This window comes from Balearica regulorum, chromosome 2 (genome assembly GCF_011004875.1).
Source record: "Balearica regulorum gibbericeps isolate bBalReg1 chromosome 2, bBalReg1.pri, whole genome shotgun sequence".
NCBI classification, from domain to species: domain Eukaryota; kingdom Metazoa; phylum Chordata; class Aves; order Gruiformes; family Gruidae; genus Balearica; species Balearica regulorum.
In genome coordinates this window covers 74,095,590-74,112,731 of record NC_046185.1, presented here as the reverse complement: position 1 = coordinate 74,112,731, position 17,142 = coordinate 74,095,590, and positions in this window count along the sequence as shown.

Here is a 17,142-nt window from a genome sequence, read left to right as displayed (position 1 = left end):
AACTTCTAAAATCATATCCTAGAGAATCTAAACTTATTTCTGCTCTGGGAATTTAGTTCACTTTCAAGTGTTAAAGAATGTAATGTCATTCAGATAGACCGATGTTTCCACAAGGAATACTGATACTACTTTAAACATTTATATTTATTTAGAACAGATAAAAATTAATCTGTTGTCTTCAGATTAGCAGGATCATCTTCTTCCTTGTGATATTTCACATGCAGCATTATATAACTATAAAGGTAAGTCATTTATTTTGCTGTGTTTTTACCTGATTTGAACTTTGAGTTTTCTGCAGCTTAAGTATCTTTATCTTGTTCTCCCTCACATCCCCCTCAGTCATCCTACCACCTTTATCATTTCTCTGTAGACCTTCACAATCATCCTGCATTCCTCAAGCTGTAGTTCAACATGTATTAAAGTGTCACACCTTCAACCCATGCTAGTACTTCAGTGTACCTAAAATAAGTCTAAGTGTTCTAGTTAAGCCCCCTACATCTGCTTTGGAATTAAGAAAAGTTCTTGAGTTGGAAAAGATGATTTGGTTAAGGATGTTCTTCTGGCAAAAAGGTGCATTGCTGGTGAACATCTTGCTGTTATCCCTATTATACTACCACATCCAAATGGATAGTCAGATATATCAGCTTCACTCCTTGAACATCAGGTTACTGTTCAGCTACATCCCTATGTCTCCTTTCTGGTAAAATCATGGCCTGATATGACAGTTTTCTCCAAGATATAGAAAGCCTCTGAAGAAACAGAGCATCCTCCCACCCCCAAGAAACCCATGGGAATGAAGAGCTTCCTGATACCCAGCTCCCCCTCAGCACCACCCTTCATTAGGCCGATAATGCCTTTGGTCACCAGAGGAACTTCATTGAGCAGCTAGAGTAGCTCATGTTGTTCAGAGCCCTGGTTCTCCAGGTCTGCTAAATTCAGAAATACTTCCAATAAATTTCCACTGACCTTGCATGTTAATTTTTCACAACTACAGCATTTTGAAAGGCTGTAACTGAAAGCACAATAGTCATTTATTTTACTAGCTACTGCCCCAGAGCAAAGCCAGGAATACTTGTTTTCAAGTATTTCAGTGCCTCCTGGAACCCTAGGGGCTTGTGCTTCTGCACTCCTGTGAATTATCTTGAAAACAAAGAGGACCTTATATTAGAAAAAGAGTAGCAACAGACTTGACAGAAAACAGCATTGATTTTCTAGGTCAACAGTCACAACGCAATAAATGCTTTTCACAGTTTAAGAATACAACAAACTCTGAGTGCTCACATAAGCAGCTTCAACTGGCCAGAGTGTCTGTAGCAATGACCTTTGAGACCCACAGTGCAGTTTATACTTATTATCCCAACATGAAGCAATGCTGTTCACTTTTTATAACTCAGAGCAATCTAGCTAATCAGTTCACTGAGTAGTATCAGATGATGGTGTTTTAATGTTGATAGCGCTTTCTGTCTTAGAAATTTGAATTAAGCATCTATGATGACCTGAGCTAAAATTAAAAGAGTTAATATTTTCCTAGTCTCTGGAATATGCACTGTGTGAGTTCACAGCTGTATTATTCCTTTTTATTTTAAGAGACATGTGCTTCGACAGAAAGGAAAGGGAAAAAGAAAGAAAAAAGAAAGGAATCCTTCTCTCTAGCATCACAACACAGTGCTAGAAAGTGGAGCTCCTCAGATGACTGCAGATCACAAATCCATCAGTCACCTGCTCACCTGGTTCTTCATGACCCTTTACAGCTGTGAGAACAAATCTCTGGAAGTAAAGAGAAATCTAAAGTCTCATAGAAGCCAAGTCAAACTAAGGAAAAGCAATTTGAAGACAACATCTTGTTTTACTTTTTTACCAAGCATTGTAACCTAGGGACACTGAGAAAACACAAATTTTGTCCTGGAAAAAGGTCAGACAAAGCTTTCCACAAATCATTTTAGAGTGAGACAGAAAGGAAAGTATAAAAAAAAAAATCAAACAAAAAACCTCACCCCACAGGTTACCATGCAAGAAACTCATACAACTGAAGCACTGTGCTATTGTGCTCTGAGGTGGCCTCATGTCTGAAAACCCCTTCCATTATGGAGGGTCTTTATCAGCCACGCATAGAGAAGACACAGGCCTGAATGTAATAATCTAAATGGTGGATATAAAGGCATAACCTAGGAATACATGCAGATTATTCAATTCAAAAATATGGTTCAGGTTTTATTTGAAGTGATTTCTCACTAAAACATATGATGAGACAACAACTAAAACCTATCAGCAAAAGAGGAAACAGTTTGCGTGAAGGAATACAGCAGGATCAGAAGAGATTTTTTTCTTTGTTACACACATCTCAGCAAAGAAAAATGACAAAAGTTCACTTGTGTCCTTAAAGAAATATGCTTTGATCATCTCTTCCCAAATACAGAACAAATATATATTAATAGTCAAAAAGAACTTCTATAACACAGAATAGAATAGATCTGTAAAATACGAAAGCAGCTAAACAGTCAGAAATGCTACCAAAGGACACCTAGAAAAGAAGAAATGTAAAACTGAAGTGACTTCCAAAGCTCATGAAGCATCCAGTCATACTGTTATAGACAACATATACTGTTTCTCCTACAATAGATTCATTGAGTTGGTCAGTTGGTCTGAAATTATTTGAATAACACATTTTGGAGGAAACCAATCTTTTTTAGTTCCTGTTAGAGGTAAGAGCATAGTTGTCCTTGGTCCATGATGTTATCTGCTGCACTACGTGCAAAGATAGAGATAGCCTTATTCTAGCAGAGGCAGCTGGCAAAGAAAACCCAAGAGCAGGTAAACCTTGCAGCCTATAGATTGTAATTCCTATGCATCTTGGACAGGAATTCTGTCATAGTAGGAAGCCTCAAAACTTCCCAGAAGGAATTTCAGTCTGCACTCCAGCTGAAATGCTGACAATTTTAGAGGCATGGACAACCTATCCAGTCCAATCAGCAAGTTTTTCACAAGGAAGAAAGGACAGCTTCACAAATAAAAATAAACTAAATATAACCATTTGTTGATTAACTCATAAACTGAAAGATCTAACTGATCCTCACTTCAGAAGCTCCTGGTGGGAAAGCAGCTCAAGGAGTTAACTACATTTTAATGACAGTTAGGTATTCATAAGCTGTAAATACTGACAAAATTTCCTTGTAACCCTTCCCTGTTTCAATGTTAGTGTTGCTATACTGTATGTAAATGTATTTCTGCAATTAACCACTTTGAGCTTCAACTGTTTTTCCAGAAATCAGTGTCACAAAGCATGAGTCAAAGAACCTCACGAACTCTAAACAAGCCTCCTTTAAGATTGAAAACTGTTCAAACCGAGATCCAACTCCCCTTGTGTACCTGAGGACTCGGGTAACCCCCAGCAGTGGATAACTTAAGGCAACATCTGCCGCAAGCGGGCGCATAGATGCGCGCACACACAGACACTCCTTCTGTTATCATTCCTAAAACATCATCAGTGTTTGGAGTCAGGAGTTTCCGTGTAAAACAAACAAGTAGAAGCAAGGTCCTAAAACACACATTTCAGAAGGGATTTGAGTAACGCAAGTCAAACTCCATTATGCTCCATGCTACAAAAGAACTAAAACAAAATCTGAATGCCAGTTCAATTAAGAACTGTTGTTAGCCCTCCCTTCAGAAAGAAGAGGCCATCTGAACAGGCTCTCAAGTATTTACTAAATCAGAAGAATAAATTCAACTGTGGGGTTAACTATGCAGACCAGAAAATACCCATTCAGGACAGTGACAACTTCCTGCCACAAATGAATGACAGACCTTATGTTGTATTTTGCAATACCCAAAGAGGACACGTGCTGAAATACCAATGGAGTTTATGTTAATTTTTTATTATTTGCTACACTAGTATGGGCACAAAAACAGCTTTGAGGTTTCTGAGTGTTCACATCATCCTGATTGCACTTCCTTGACTCTTCATGAAAATGAAGCCGCCTCATGAAAAATCAGAATTTCTAATGAGTTAAAAAAGACACTACACACATGCATTCACAAAAAATTCACTGAAAGGGAGAGATCATCATAAAGTTTCTTCCAGTCTACAGAAAAATGAGTTGCAGAGCTGAATGCGAATTCCTACAGCAATCCTAAGTATACAATTTCATTGTATATTTCAGCATGTTTTAAAGTAATTTTTCCTAAAATAACACCCTCATGCAAGTGCACTTGTTGAATGACAGAACTGTTTAAAGAAGCCCTTCTATTTTTATAGATGTAGTACTTCACAGTTCATCCCCGTTTGAAATAACAGTCTGCTTTTGTCACAAAGAAAAGCTTCAGACACATTTACATCTTTGTGTATTTTCGGATATAATCAAGACCCATTATTACAAGCAAAAAAAAAAATCATCCCAGGACATTTTAAGTTTAAATTTTGATTTTATAGCTACAATAAAATACCATCTGTTTCATCAAACTAGAGAGACTACTAAAAAAGTCAAGGTGAGCACTCCCACTGTAACAGGACAACAGAAAAAGCATGCTTTCCTAATTAGTTTAGATTTGGGCTCTGTCCCTCAAATGCTTACTATCGCCTGCACTATTCATAACCAAGACTAGCCTCAGCTATAATTTCAACAGGAGAATATGCTGCCATCTCTGCAGCAAGCAAAGAAATACAAAGCAGAGGAAATCTCATTTTTACTTGACAGCAGCCGTGTTTTTCCTCATTTAAAAATACGGGGTATGGGTGACAAAAACCTAAAAGAGAGTTACTTGAATTTACTTCTACACGAATATAAAATAGGAATTCTTGTTTGTCTTTCACATGCCTGCTGAACTCTAAGTACAAGAGAAATGCAGGTTAGGTGATGCCACAAGAAGTCCTTTTAGGGTACCTGGTCAGACCTGCCATTCATTCTCAGAAATCAGTGCAGATCTGCCTTCAGCCAGTCATGTGAGTCACCTGCATTAAGGAAAAGAGTGAACGACAAAACAGGGTATTCCTACAAAGCAGGGAGCAGTACCCATAACTACCAGAAACAGTGATTCCTGATGATCAGAGCCATCATACTGATTTGCACAGGTTCACATGCCTCAAATTTCAACAGGATTAATTGATATACCGCATGTATTGTGTTGTCTCTATTATCTTGCTTCCTCTTCCACATTAACCAAGTCAGAGCTATCAATGAAGATGCTTAAGATGCTGAAGTGTGTTATGTAAGCATCATACTGGACGCAAAATGTATGCCAACGCCATGCAGAAGGCAAAGTGAATGTTCTTCCACTGAACTACTGTCTTTTTCAGGCTTTCAGTAAAACCTCTGTAGATGGTAGGCATCCATCTTCACAGCCCCAGTCAGCTACTTCTTAAATTGGAGACAAGTTGTGGAACTCCTTGCCGAGGATACAGTGCATATTAAAAATTTACACAAGTTCAAGAAAAGACTGGACACATTCAGGCAAGGAAATGCAAGGGTTACCTAAGTATGGAGAAACCACAGGTGGCTCTGGAATTCTGAGAAAAGACCAGTCAAAACTGGACAAGAATTAGAAATATGTATTGTAGACACTTGTCCTGCTCTTCTACTCTTTGTAGCTACCCACTCTTAGCTTATTTATAGCCATTTATCAGAGACAGGACATGCGTACGCAATGATTTGGTTTGATCCAGTACATATGCTCCTGTGGTGTAGATTTTCCAGGGCTCTTGACATGGAAAAATCTTATTTCCTTGCAAATGGCCAGTTCAGATAATTTGTATCTTTGCAATGGCTAAGGATTAGACTTCTAGCCATCAGCTCTTGGTTAGTAAAGATACTAGCCAGTAAAATTTGAGATTTTTTTTAAAAAGACAACAGTAGCACTGCAATCCATAAAGAGTTTAAAAATCAGTGTTCTCTATTGCTTTAAGACTACAGTTTACTTTCTCAATTAATCCAATAAACAAATGCCTGAGAAAGGTTTTTCCCAAAGACAGCATCCCAAAAGTTCCTGCCCACTTCATCTCAAATTACTGGAACTAAACTTGCACATCACTTCTCCAAACATACACCTGTCAGTTCCTATTTTTCCTTCAGCTCTAATGATCACTGATAACATGGTCAACTGTAGTTCACATGTTGTCTGCAGTACTGTACTGTTTTGCTCATATCTATCAGCAAGACATATCCCTAGCTCATTTGCAAATGAGTCACTCTGTGCATATGACACTATGGTTCTCCAATCCCTCCTGGGAGCGCAGCCTTTCTTCTTTGACTTTATGCCTTTGAAGTACAGCACCTACAACTGCTCTTGGTAGCATGGAGAACTTACCTGTAGTAAATCTGCCCATCATTGCTAGCTATCCAGTCAAGTATAGCTGCTGGCAATACCTACCATCTCTAGCTCTCTTATATTTCTGCTAACCCTGAAAACACTGCCCCGCGGTTCATTATTAGTGTCATTGCAATGAGGTCCAAAACTAGCCTTGGATTAGATGCTCTTCAGGCAATATATAAAAACAGAGGAAACATTTTTCTACACTAACTCAGATTGCAACAGTAAAGATTAAGGAAATTATGTTTTCAATGTACATCAACAGTTAAAACCTACAAGGATAACTATATTTATATTCTACTTTTGACCTATTCTATCTCCACCTCGCTCTTACCTTAAACCAGGTTAAGAGCACTGGTTTGCATATCCATTCAAAAATAGACACCAAGTCAGTCAGCCCATTCCAAAGCACATTTATGTGTATCTATTAGATTCCCGTAACCAGATGCAAGTGTTCACCACAAGGAGAATTTAACTACTTCTAAGACATCCTTATCCTCATTCAGTTTACTGCCTAAACATTCTTTAAAACTCATTCCCACTAAGTCTGACACTCTTGTGCTTAGAATTCCAATAATCTGCAAGTTTCTCAACTTATGTTCTCTCTCAATTTTTGTGGTCATAAAAAGGGGTGAGGAACAGAGAAGTGCATGTGCACACACACACGTGTCCAAAACATAGCTTTTAGTAGCAGAAAGTGACACATTTGTAGTTTGACAGATGCTTTCCTCACAGAAAGGAGCAGCCCTGCAGAACAGCTGGCAATGCTCCACAGAACACTTGTCCACAGACTGGAACACTCAAGATCATACCACCTGAAAATGTCTCGTATAAATAATTTCAGCCAAAAGCATTATATATAATACATCTGATAATTCAAGAGTTTGACATTGGAAGTCTTTATCTCAAAAAATCTCTTTGTAATTACAGATTGTATGGCTCTCCTGGTTGAGAGCCATATAATCTGTTTGTGTGCAACCAAAGCATTCCTTTGCTTGCAATGTAATCCTGAATGTCAGCAATTATTTTATGTAATGCAACTTTTAAGGGATTCAACTATTCAGAATATTGCAAAAATTAATTCAAATGACATATGATTTCCAAATATAAAACTTCTGTGTTCTTCCTGCAGATAAGAGTGACGCTACTGAAAGAAGAGAATGTATTGCTATTGGCTTCCAACCCAATTTTCTCTATGCTAGATAGTTTACGGAAAAGAGCCGAGGTAATTTTTAGGGTGTGGGGTTTGGGATTTTGGTTTTGTGGTTTGGGGAGTGGAGGAGTGTGTTAAATACACTCATGCAAGAATTCTCCACTAGTCTACAAAGCTTGTGGATTTCTAATTTCATGCATAATACTATGCCCAGTCCATATTTTTGTTATTATTTCATGTAAACCATTATGTCTACTACGTTTAAACACAAGAAGGTCAAAGTTTGGCTAGGAGCTCCTTGTTCACCCATGCAGGCCTCCTGGCATTTTTGCCTGACTTCATATTCACTGGGACGGAACTCCTGATCTTGGAGGAGGTGATCCTTGAATATCAACCTGCTTTCTTGGCTCTCCCTTCCCTCCAGGCTCTTGTTCCATGGGACTCTTCCAAGCGGATCTTTGAAGAGGCCAAAGCCTGCTCTCCTGAAGTCTAGAGTTGGAAGCTTGCTTTTCACCCTCCTCTGTCCTCAGGATCCTGAGCTCCATCATCTCATGGCCACTGCAGCCACTGTTTCTTCTTGGTCATCTTGCATAGTCTAGGGTTAGCTGGACCAGGTCCTTTGCTTGTAGACACTTCTGGCTCTTCTTTAACTTTGAGGGTAGTGAACAATTTTGCAGTTTAAATCATTAGGTGGGGCAGGAGACTTCCTCCTGGTGTCAGAAGTCACCAGCTTTCATCCTTCTCCTTCTCCAGGGTTTTTGCTTACCTTGATACTGGGAGTAGACACTGCCTGCTTCCGTATTGCAGATGAGGGCTGAAGCTCTTCAAGCTGTTGAGTCTCAGAGATGATACCATCTATCATCTCCCTTTCATCTTCTCGGATGCTACACAGCCTGCTCCTCACTTCCTCCTGTAACTCGTCCCCTTGGTGGCACAGCTTCTCCAAGGCAGCACACCTCCTGCAGGACACAGCTATCTCTCCTGGTGTGAGAGGCAGGCCCCAGGCCCCAGGCACTCTCTGCAACCTGGGACTTGGAGGGCTGCATCCACCATCTGCAGCTCAGTCCATGTCAAAGCCCCAGCCTTAGTAGAGATGCTTCTCCAACATCTACTGGGGAAACTGCTCTGTGGTATGTTATCACCACATCCAAGACTGTTACTATACCACTATTTCAACTGAGTCCCCCTTCCTTTGCCCCTCTCTTCACAAACTACCATGTCTGTTAGCTGTCTTTTACTACACTGACACTCCCTCCTCAGATTGCAAACCTCTTCTTGGCCACATCTTGCAAATTTTGCTCCATGGGCCTTCTGGACTTAGGTAATACAAGCAAAAGTCTTGGCCTCATTGGACTGAACAGGACCCTTGCAATAGATCCCATCTGGATCAGCATTTCAACATCCATTTAAGTGTATGGTAAGTGTAAGGTGAGCTGACCAGTATTTTATAAGGGTTTGGTGTCATTTGCTAAAATAAACTGCCCTAAAGGGATACTGCTATTGAAGACAGACACTAAGCAGTCATATGCACAGAATCTCATGGGAAGAAAAACAAATAAAACCCAAAAAAACAGCAAACAGGTTTTTGACAATATTTGTGGATTTGTCAATAAAAACTCCAAACTACAGTTTAAAAAATGAGGGGCTTCAATTCTGTGAGTTTATAGGCAATGCTGCTATAACTATTCCTTTGGAAGTTTCCACATATGCTCTTTCCTCTGCTTTCAAAAACATGACATCTAACTGTAAGAAGGTATTTGACCAGATTTTCCTCCTTTCTGGCATCACACTAACAATGCAGCAACCATACCAAGCCACCGGAAAAGGAGGGAAGGCAAGTAGATTTTATATGGAGACACAGAAAATTGGAATGAAAAAGTACTTTCAGAGATGCACTTAAGATTAAATCTTTAATTGGCAATTAAAAAAAAAAAATTCCTCTTCTTCTCAAGTTTATACAAAGGTTTGAGACTCCTGGTCTTTCCAACCTCTACCTAGAGACTGATGTTCTGGATTTTCTGAGGGTATTATTCTCAAAATTAATTTTATTTTTACAAATATACGCACAGACATGATAGCTTCACTATTGGTGGAACAGAAAAGCCTCTTTCATTGTCTTAACATTTTCAGAAGCACTCTACATTTCTCTCCTTATGGCAGAGGATCAGTACATGCTTTCAACTTTTATTTCTTGCCCATAGGTTTCCCTAGGGTTTCGGCAAGAAGACAGCCATTTTACTTCTCCAGTAACCTTTCAAGATGTAATCACACAGAAGCCAACATGAAACAGCTAGACAAAATAATCAGAGAACAAAGAGCACACTTTTTCCACAGTAAAAAAAAAAAAAAAGTGGTATGACCATCATCATTTTAGTCTTAAAAAAAAATAAGTTAATGGAGTATTAGCTGTAACCTTTCTGTAATACGTTAGCCTTGCCTCTTTTGCATTCAAAATATAAAAAGGAGCTTCCTATATAAGCTAGCTAGGCAAGAGAAAAATGTTATCCTCTGTCTATTATACATCATTAAAAGTGTTGGTTTTTTTTTTTTAAGTTTGGTCACAGACAGTAAAAACACTTTCATGGCATTATGACTGCAAAACGCATGCTAAATGATAGAAAGAGGGAAGGGGAAGGAAAGGAAGAATCTTCAAAAGGCAGGTTTTAAGTACTAAGGAATTCTGCCAGAAAGTTATACAAGTCTGCATATTTAGGAAGACAGCACTTCCACTCATTGCCCAAGTCCATAGTTTGTAAAAAGTCTCTATAGAAGGTGCTGCCTTTATGCATGTATTTCCATATAATTATTTTATACCCATATGTAGCTGTTCTGGTCTAGCTCTGGCATCTCTTCCACAAGATCTTATGTAGCAGAGATGCTGCTCTCCATGTTTCTGCTTCTTTCATGATGAAGTTAATACGCATAATCTGTGTCCAATTAAATTGATTTACATCAAGTGTCAAGCTTTATTTTCAAAAGCATACAAATCCCTTAGAAGGCTTATTTTTCATTAAAAAAAGATAAGGGTTTAGGAGTCATTCACTGACTACAGCACTTTAGATAATACCTGCTTTTAATGACAAAAGCTTCTTTTGTGAGTTTTTCTAAACAGATTAGATTCTCCCAGTCCCACAGTTTCAATCCTCCCTGTTTCCCCATATTCTCTGATACAGTTCTACTTTTAATGTCAAGTTGAGTAGAAACAAAGCTTAAAATAGAAGGTAAAACTGAGAACAAGTGCTCTGCAAACAAGCCATTATTCAGCTTTTAAATGTAGTCATTGTTGCTGCTTGCTCTCCATTTTTCTCGGCAGCATTCTTAAACATTAACAGGTAGAGACTTAAATGAATCTGTTGTGGTGTAGAAAAGAAGAAATGTGTACAATTGTATCGGTCAGAATTGTGATGTTAGTAAACCTACAGTATCACATGATTCCTCTTAGGATAAGATCCTTTGGAAGACATAAAGGACAAGGACATTTCCAAGTCACAGCACATAGCATGACTTGCTATTAGAAGCTAATTCACGCTATAGTAAAGATGCTTCTGTAATGACATTTATACATGACAACCTGTCTTTTAAGTTTCCTCAATTGCATTGAAACTAGATAGTGTTTTATTCTTTTTTTGTCTGTGACAAAGCGAACAGCATTTCCCAGATGCTTGCATAACACACACTTAGGAAAAAGTCTGGGTTTGTTGTTATACAGCAAGAAATATTTTGGTCCTTTGCCTACAAAATGCAAAAGTGAGAAGAGCCAATAAATTATCTGCCCCTGTGTACCTCAGAGTGCTCGAGAAGTTTCTCCATCCACAGCAGGAAATACAAAGTATGAGGTGGTTATATACTGTGGAATTCATCAGCTACAAAACATTTTTGAACCGTGACAGTCCAGAAGTACACTCCTGCCACTCTGCAAGACTATTTTCATAGAACTTGGTCTAGACTATTCATGCTCTACACTTGCACGTATTGAAACATTAAAACCCCTAAAAATGCAAAAACACATAGAATATTTTTTTTTATCATTGAACTATAGTTCAAACAGTGCTTTTCCATTCACCAAAGATAAAGAGCTATGGCAAAGATACTGCTTACAACAAACTGTGTTATTGGAGCAGAAGGAAAGTGCTAGAGGCAGAAATTTGGCATCTAGTTGGCAGAAGAATTTTTCCTTTGCAGTTAAACAGGGTCAATTGAAAAGTTTGCTGAAGTTGTCCACAGCTACCCACAAAATCAGACTTTTTGTTAAATTCAGGCATTTTTTATTTATACGTGATATTTAACTAGGTCTTCAGAGAAAGCCTAATCAAAAAGCTTCTCAAGAGGCAGCCTGGAATCTTGATTGCTGAAGAGATTTTCAGGGAATGGAAATCAATGCAAACTTTGGAAAATTATTCCTTGAAGCATCACCTCCTCCTGTTCAACCAGGCAAGACAGACTATGGAAGGTGGGACTTACTAAAACCAGATCCCCAAAAATCTGTGTCAAGATGGTTTCCTGCCCAATTTTTACGTTGTTTTGCCATTATTGGGGAAGCACTTTTTCACTGAGCCCAAAGCTATAGAAAATCAGACTTAATTTTCTTCACAAGGTATCACTCCTGCTCTCATTCCAATTTTCATATTATTTCAGGCCAAGAATCACACCAGCAGACTGAAGCCAAAGAAAAGAAAGGTAATCTGCATTTATACTGCTGCTTCAGCTCAAACAAAAGACACACCCAGTTACTATAGAACAGGAGAAGGAATGGGAGAAAATAAGGCTGAGAGAAACAGCAGGAGTGAAGGACTCAGTATTATAGTTCAGCAGCACTTTATTCTGAACAAAAATTAGGGCTCACAAGATTAGGATGGAATACAGGATGGGCCCTAGATTTGCTTTGTTTTTAAACTCAAAGTTAAATCTCTATGCTTTTAAAAACAGAATTTTAAATTGAAAAACAGAACTGGATACTCTCCTCTCCTTTAACAGCTGAGCACTACATGTTATTTAAATAATAAACACCTTTTACTCATGCTTCTGCTCTCCCAACATAGCTGTGGGAATTCACAGAAGCAGATGGAAAAAGGAGTTTAATTTCCTTCCTCAACATTCAATATTTTAATATTTACCTGTAAATTAAAATGTTTATAACAAATACATTGTCACCACTGTCATTTTATGCTAACTACTGATAAATGACATTATTATACACAGATTCTAAGTATGCAGAAATGAAATTGATCACTCTTTCATATTAAATATCTGACTTACTTACTCATTGCATCTCCAGGGTACCATTTGGTAACAATAACTGATCCCAGCCTTGTCTGTTTCTTCCACTATTTCCCTTTATTAGATATAAATATTTAACACAACAAAACTAGGAAAAAACACTCACAGAATTGTAATCACATTTGAAGTAACAGGGGTTTCAGGAACTGAGGCAAAACAGAAGAAAACATACAAGTGCAAAAAGGCTGTTGGAAAGTTACCCCACAAGAGAGTAGACCCAAATTTTCTTAATAAAACTAAGCCATTATGAGGTAAGAATGAGTCTTGAAATAAAGAATGTATACAATTTCTTCCATACAACAGAAAAAAAAACCACAAAACTATACTAGAGCTTTGAAAAATACACAGCTATTTTTTAAAAACTGGAAATAGTGGTTTTCATAACAAGAAGGTAGAAAAAACTTTCTAGTAGTTTGACTTAATCACTCCTTCAGTGGCAAGAACCCTCCAAGTTTCTGTTGAACTACATCCTCTAAGACTCATTCCCACTTTCCTTCTCTTCCCCAGTAGATCTTTATGAAGATTTTGGCAGTGCATTTTCTAGAAAAACAGAATCCGCAGCGGCACGCTAGTTACCTCCCCAATATGCGAGTAAACTACAGTAACAATTTTTCCTCTGTTCTTCTCCTAGTTTCAGAAAAAGACCTGAATTCTTTTTAGGACAAGCTGAGTGAGTCCAGCAACGCACCACCACCACCCATCATTGGGGATTAGCGTTAGACAGGTCACATGCATGGAAGAAATGGATACAGCCCATCCTAGGAGTTCTGCTTTGTGCTCAGCACCACCACAATGTTTTTAATCCGTGCAGGGGTTGGTGGATCCACAGGAGGACAGGCTTGGTCTATATGATTCTTACAGTTGTTTTTCAGAGCAAATTAATTGCCTAAGCATAGAAAAATGGTGCACAGGTACAGATAAAGGTGATATAGGGAAAGGTATTCCAAGTTTATAACTAACAAAGTGGAAAGGGGGCTGCCTTTGCAGTGAACCAGAGGAAAAACGCACAGAAAGACCACACAAAGATGAAAGTCCACATAAGGAAAAGTAACTCAGGAAGTTACATAGTCTTTTGCCCACAGAGGAAAAAAGATGGAAAACTTGATGTTTTTTCATAATTCTGTCTCAGTCTATTACCCCAGTTTCAGTTCATGCTAATTAGAGCGAGCTCCTTTGTAAGTATTGGTTATCTATGGATATAAGTATGAATGATGTCCACATTCCCACTTCCTGTGAATAGAGAATACCAAGTATGATGGAAATTATTAGAAAAAGCATTTAAGAAAAAAAAAAAGAAAAAAGTCAGTAAATAGAGTATTTTCTACTCTCATCATTATTATTCATTGTAAAGGCATTGCCCAGAAATTATAATTGCATCAAGGACATCTAGTATCTCAGACCCTAACTTGCACACCAATAGTTCAAATTTTAGAATTAGTCTGAGTGCATGCAAAGTTGTGCCCTTAATAAACGTGGGTTTAAGTTTACTTCACACACACACATATGAAAATAGCATTAGACTTTTATAGAGAAAAAAAAGACAGAAATAAGACTATAAAAAACAGGGACATTAGCTGAAATGAACATGAAATGTCATTGATTGCCTTTCTCTGTGCCAACACTTTCAAAATATAATGTGCTAACTCATTATAACAGAGTAATGTTTGATATTCAGATTTAAATACATGATTATACATTCATTCATGTAGAATCAACATAAAAAGCACCATGTTGTACTATCAGAGTTGGCAAAGTGTTGAATCTCTGCATGTCTTTCCTCAGGTCATTAGTTTTTTTACCATTGGTTCAAAAATTGCTATATAATCAGGAATACATGAGCACGTATATAGTTCTCTAGAAGGAATAAATCTTCATTATATACCTTGTATTAATAAATATCTATCACTGGGAGGAGAAAAGAAACTGTTAATAGAAGGACATTACAGACTAATCAAGGTGTCCTTGGCTGACTTATACAGTGTTATTTCACATAATGAGGACCATGACAAAGTTTGTGTTCCAAAACATTTTATGTCATTTTAACCTTGTCATGGGCACCAAGGTTAGTGCTAATCACTCTAGCCGAAGCCATTAACTTTGAAAAGCTAAAACCTAAAAAAGGACATTAATGAACTCAACAAAATACCAGCAGTTAATATGTAGACTCTTTAGCCGTATTCATTACTCAGACACTGCACAATATGTGACTCAGAGTAACAGCAGCCTCACAGGACCCTGTGTTCTGTGCATGACAGAAATGATTCAACTCTGAAACATCCTGTGTGAAATTTTCCTGTGGCTGATTGGCTTATTTCAAATCCCCCACAACACAAACAGTCTAGAGCAGTGTAGGACACCAAATGAATGAAGGCAAATGATCTAAACTGTTATCTACTGTTTAAGTGTCTATTCTCTAGATCAGTGGTCTCCAGGAGAAACTTTTTGATCATGTACACCTATCGGTAAAAAAAATTTGAGCATGCGCTTGCAATTATTTATTTCTTTAAAAATTACATATATGTACTACTGTACTAATACATTATGTACATTTTAAAATGCACACAAAAATATAAATTAAAAGGATGAAAGATTTAATAAACAATATTTTCAATTTTTATTTTACTTTTTAACAGTACAACAGAACTTTTTTCTCTCTCCCAAAAAAATTTTTTTTAATTATTTTTTTTTTTTAGAGAGAGTTATGTGATCAAACATGCTCCACTATTTTTTACAATCTTGGTTTAACGCTTTGTGATGCCTCAATTCAAATGTCTGGTTCAAAGTTCAGTTTATTTCAATACCGATATTTTCAATTTTTTTATTGTCAAGTTCTTGTCAGATCTGATTAAGACATCACTGTTTTTACCTCGTATTGTGGCTGACAAAGACATTCTACTAGGAGTAGAAGTGTCAGTTCTGCCATTTCCTTGTTGTTCACTTGTGCTCACATTATTAGTATTATATTCAATCCACAGTTTCTTTGCAGGAATCTTTTTAAGACACGTGTCCATTTTGTGAGGGTTAGTTTAGTTGAAACTAGATACTATAATGTTTAAATCCTCTTAACCCAACACACATAAACTGTAATACATCACCATATGCTTAAAATGAACAAGTGAAGGTGCCACTGTCAACCTCTCCCAATTTGGAGCATCCACTCTTCCCTCAGGATACCTTGTGTACCATACCTTACATGTGGCCAACATATGGACCAAGTGAGGGCACCAGTCTCAAGCCGAGTATTAAATATTAGTAATACTTAATTTTGTTCTTTTTTTTTTTAATCTAAAAAAATAAACATAAATAGAAGTTCCAATATTTTCTTGCACATACCTCACTTTGGAGACCACTGCTCTATCTCTCTCCAAGCAAGATACCATATTGTATTTATTAACAGGGCAATGACAATGTATTACCTAATATACCTACTTCGTGCTTGATGGGGTACTAGCTGCACATAGCTCTTCCACAACACCTTCCATCAGCAGGCCTGGAAATGGCTTACAAAGGAGGCAGCATTAGTCACTCCTATTTAAAAGATGGAGAATTAGGGTCCTAGGTAGTAAAATTAATTTAATTACTTCACCATTTATGCTGCTGACAGGACCATAAACAACCAATGTAGACTTCTGGGCTAGGCACTGCTGAAGACACACCAGGCTACTTGCCACTTTTCTCACCTCCGACATCGGTGAGGGTTAATCCTGAGGAAAGCAGCACTTTGCAACCCCTCCAAAAAATCCGGGCAGCTCCACATAGCTGTTTCGTGAAATGGTTCCAAAGTAACACGTTGTCTTAAGAACCCCAATGTAAATTATAGCAGGAGCTCCTCTAGCCAAGCTAGAACATGAAGGTGACACACGCAGTATTCAGCACTCTTCCAAAGCAATTAACACTAAGTTCAGCTAAAGGGAATTGCCACATTGCCACAAGGGCTGGCTATCAGCAGCCTAACATAACTCTATACCATCTATTTGAACTCTATGAATCCTGTAGAAGTCTCTGATATAACAAAAACCAGATCACATCAGTTTTATCAAATGCAAGCTGCCTGAAGCTAGCACCTTAACAGAAACTTGATTCCATAAAGTCATCAAGGACAGCAAAAGAGGTCAAAAAGACAACATGCGTTGATACTCCGGTCAAACATCAGCTTCAGAGTGCAAAGTCTGCCATGAAAAACACATTTAGCAAAACATCTCATGAACTAATGTGGTTTGGCAAGATTTTCCATAATTTTAATAAAAACAAAACCCCAAGTTGGATCTGGTTTCTCTTAAGATAAACTGCATGCAATTATCCCAGAGAAAAACACACCTGGGAAAGACTGGCAGCTATCAATGGGGCTTCAAACTCTCCCTGTTCCTTATAGCCATTATCTCCCTCTTTGCTGATTTCTCTGATACTCCTCA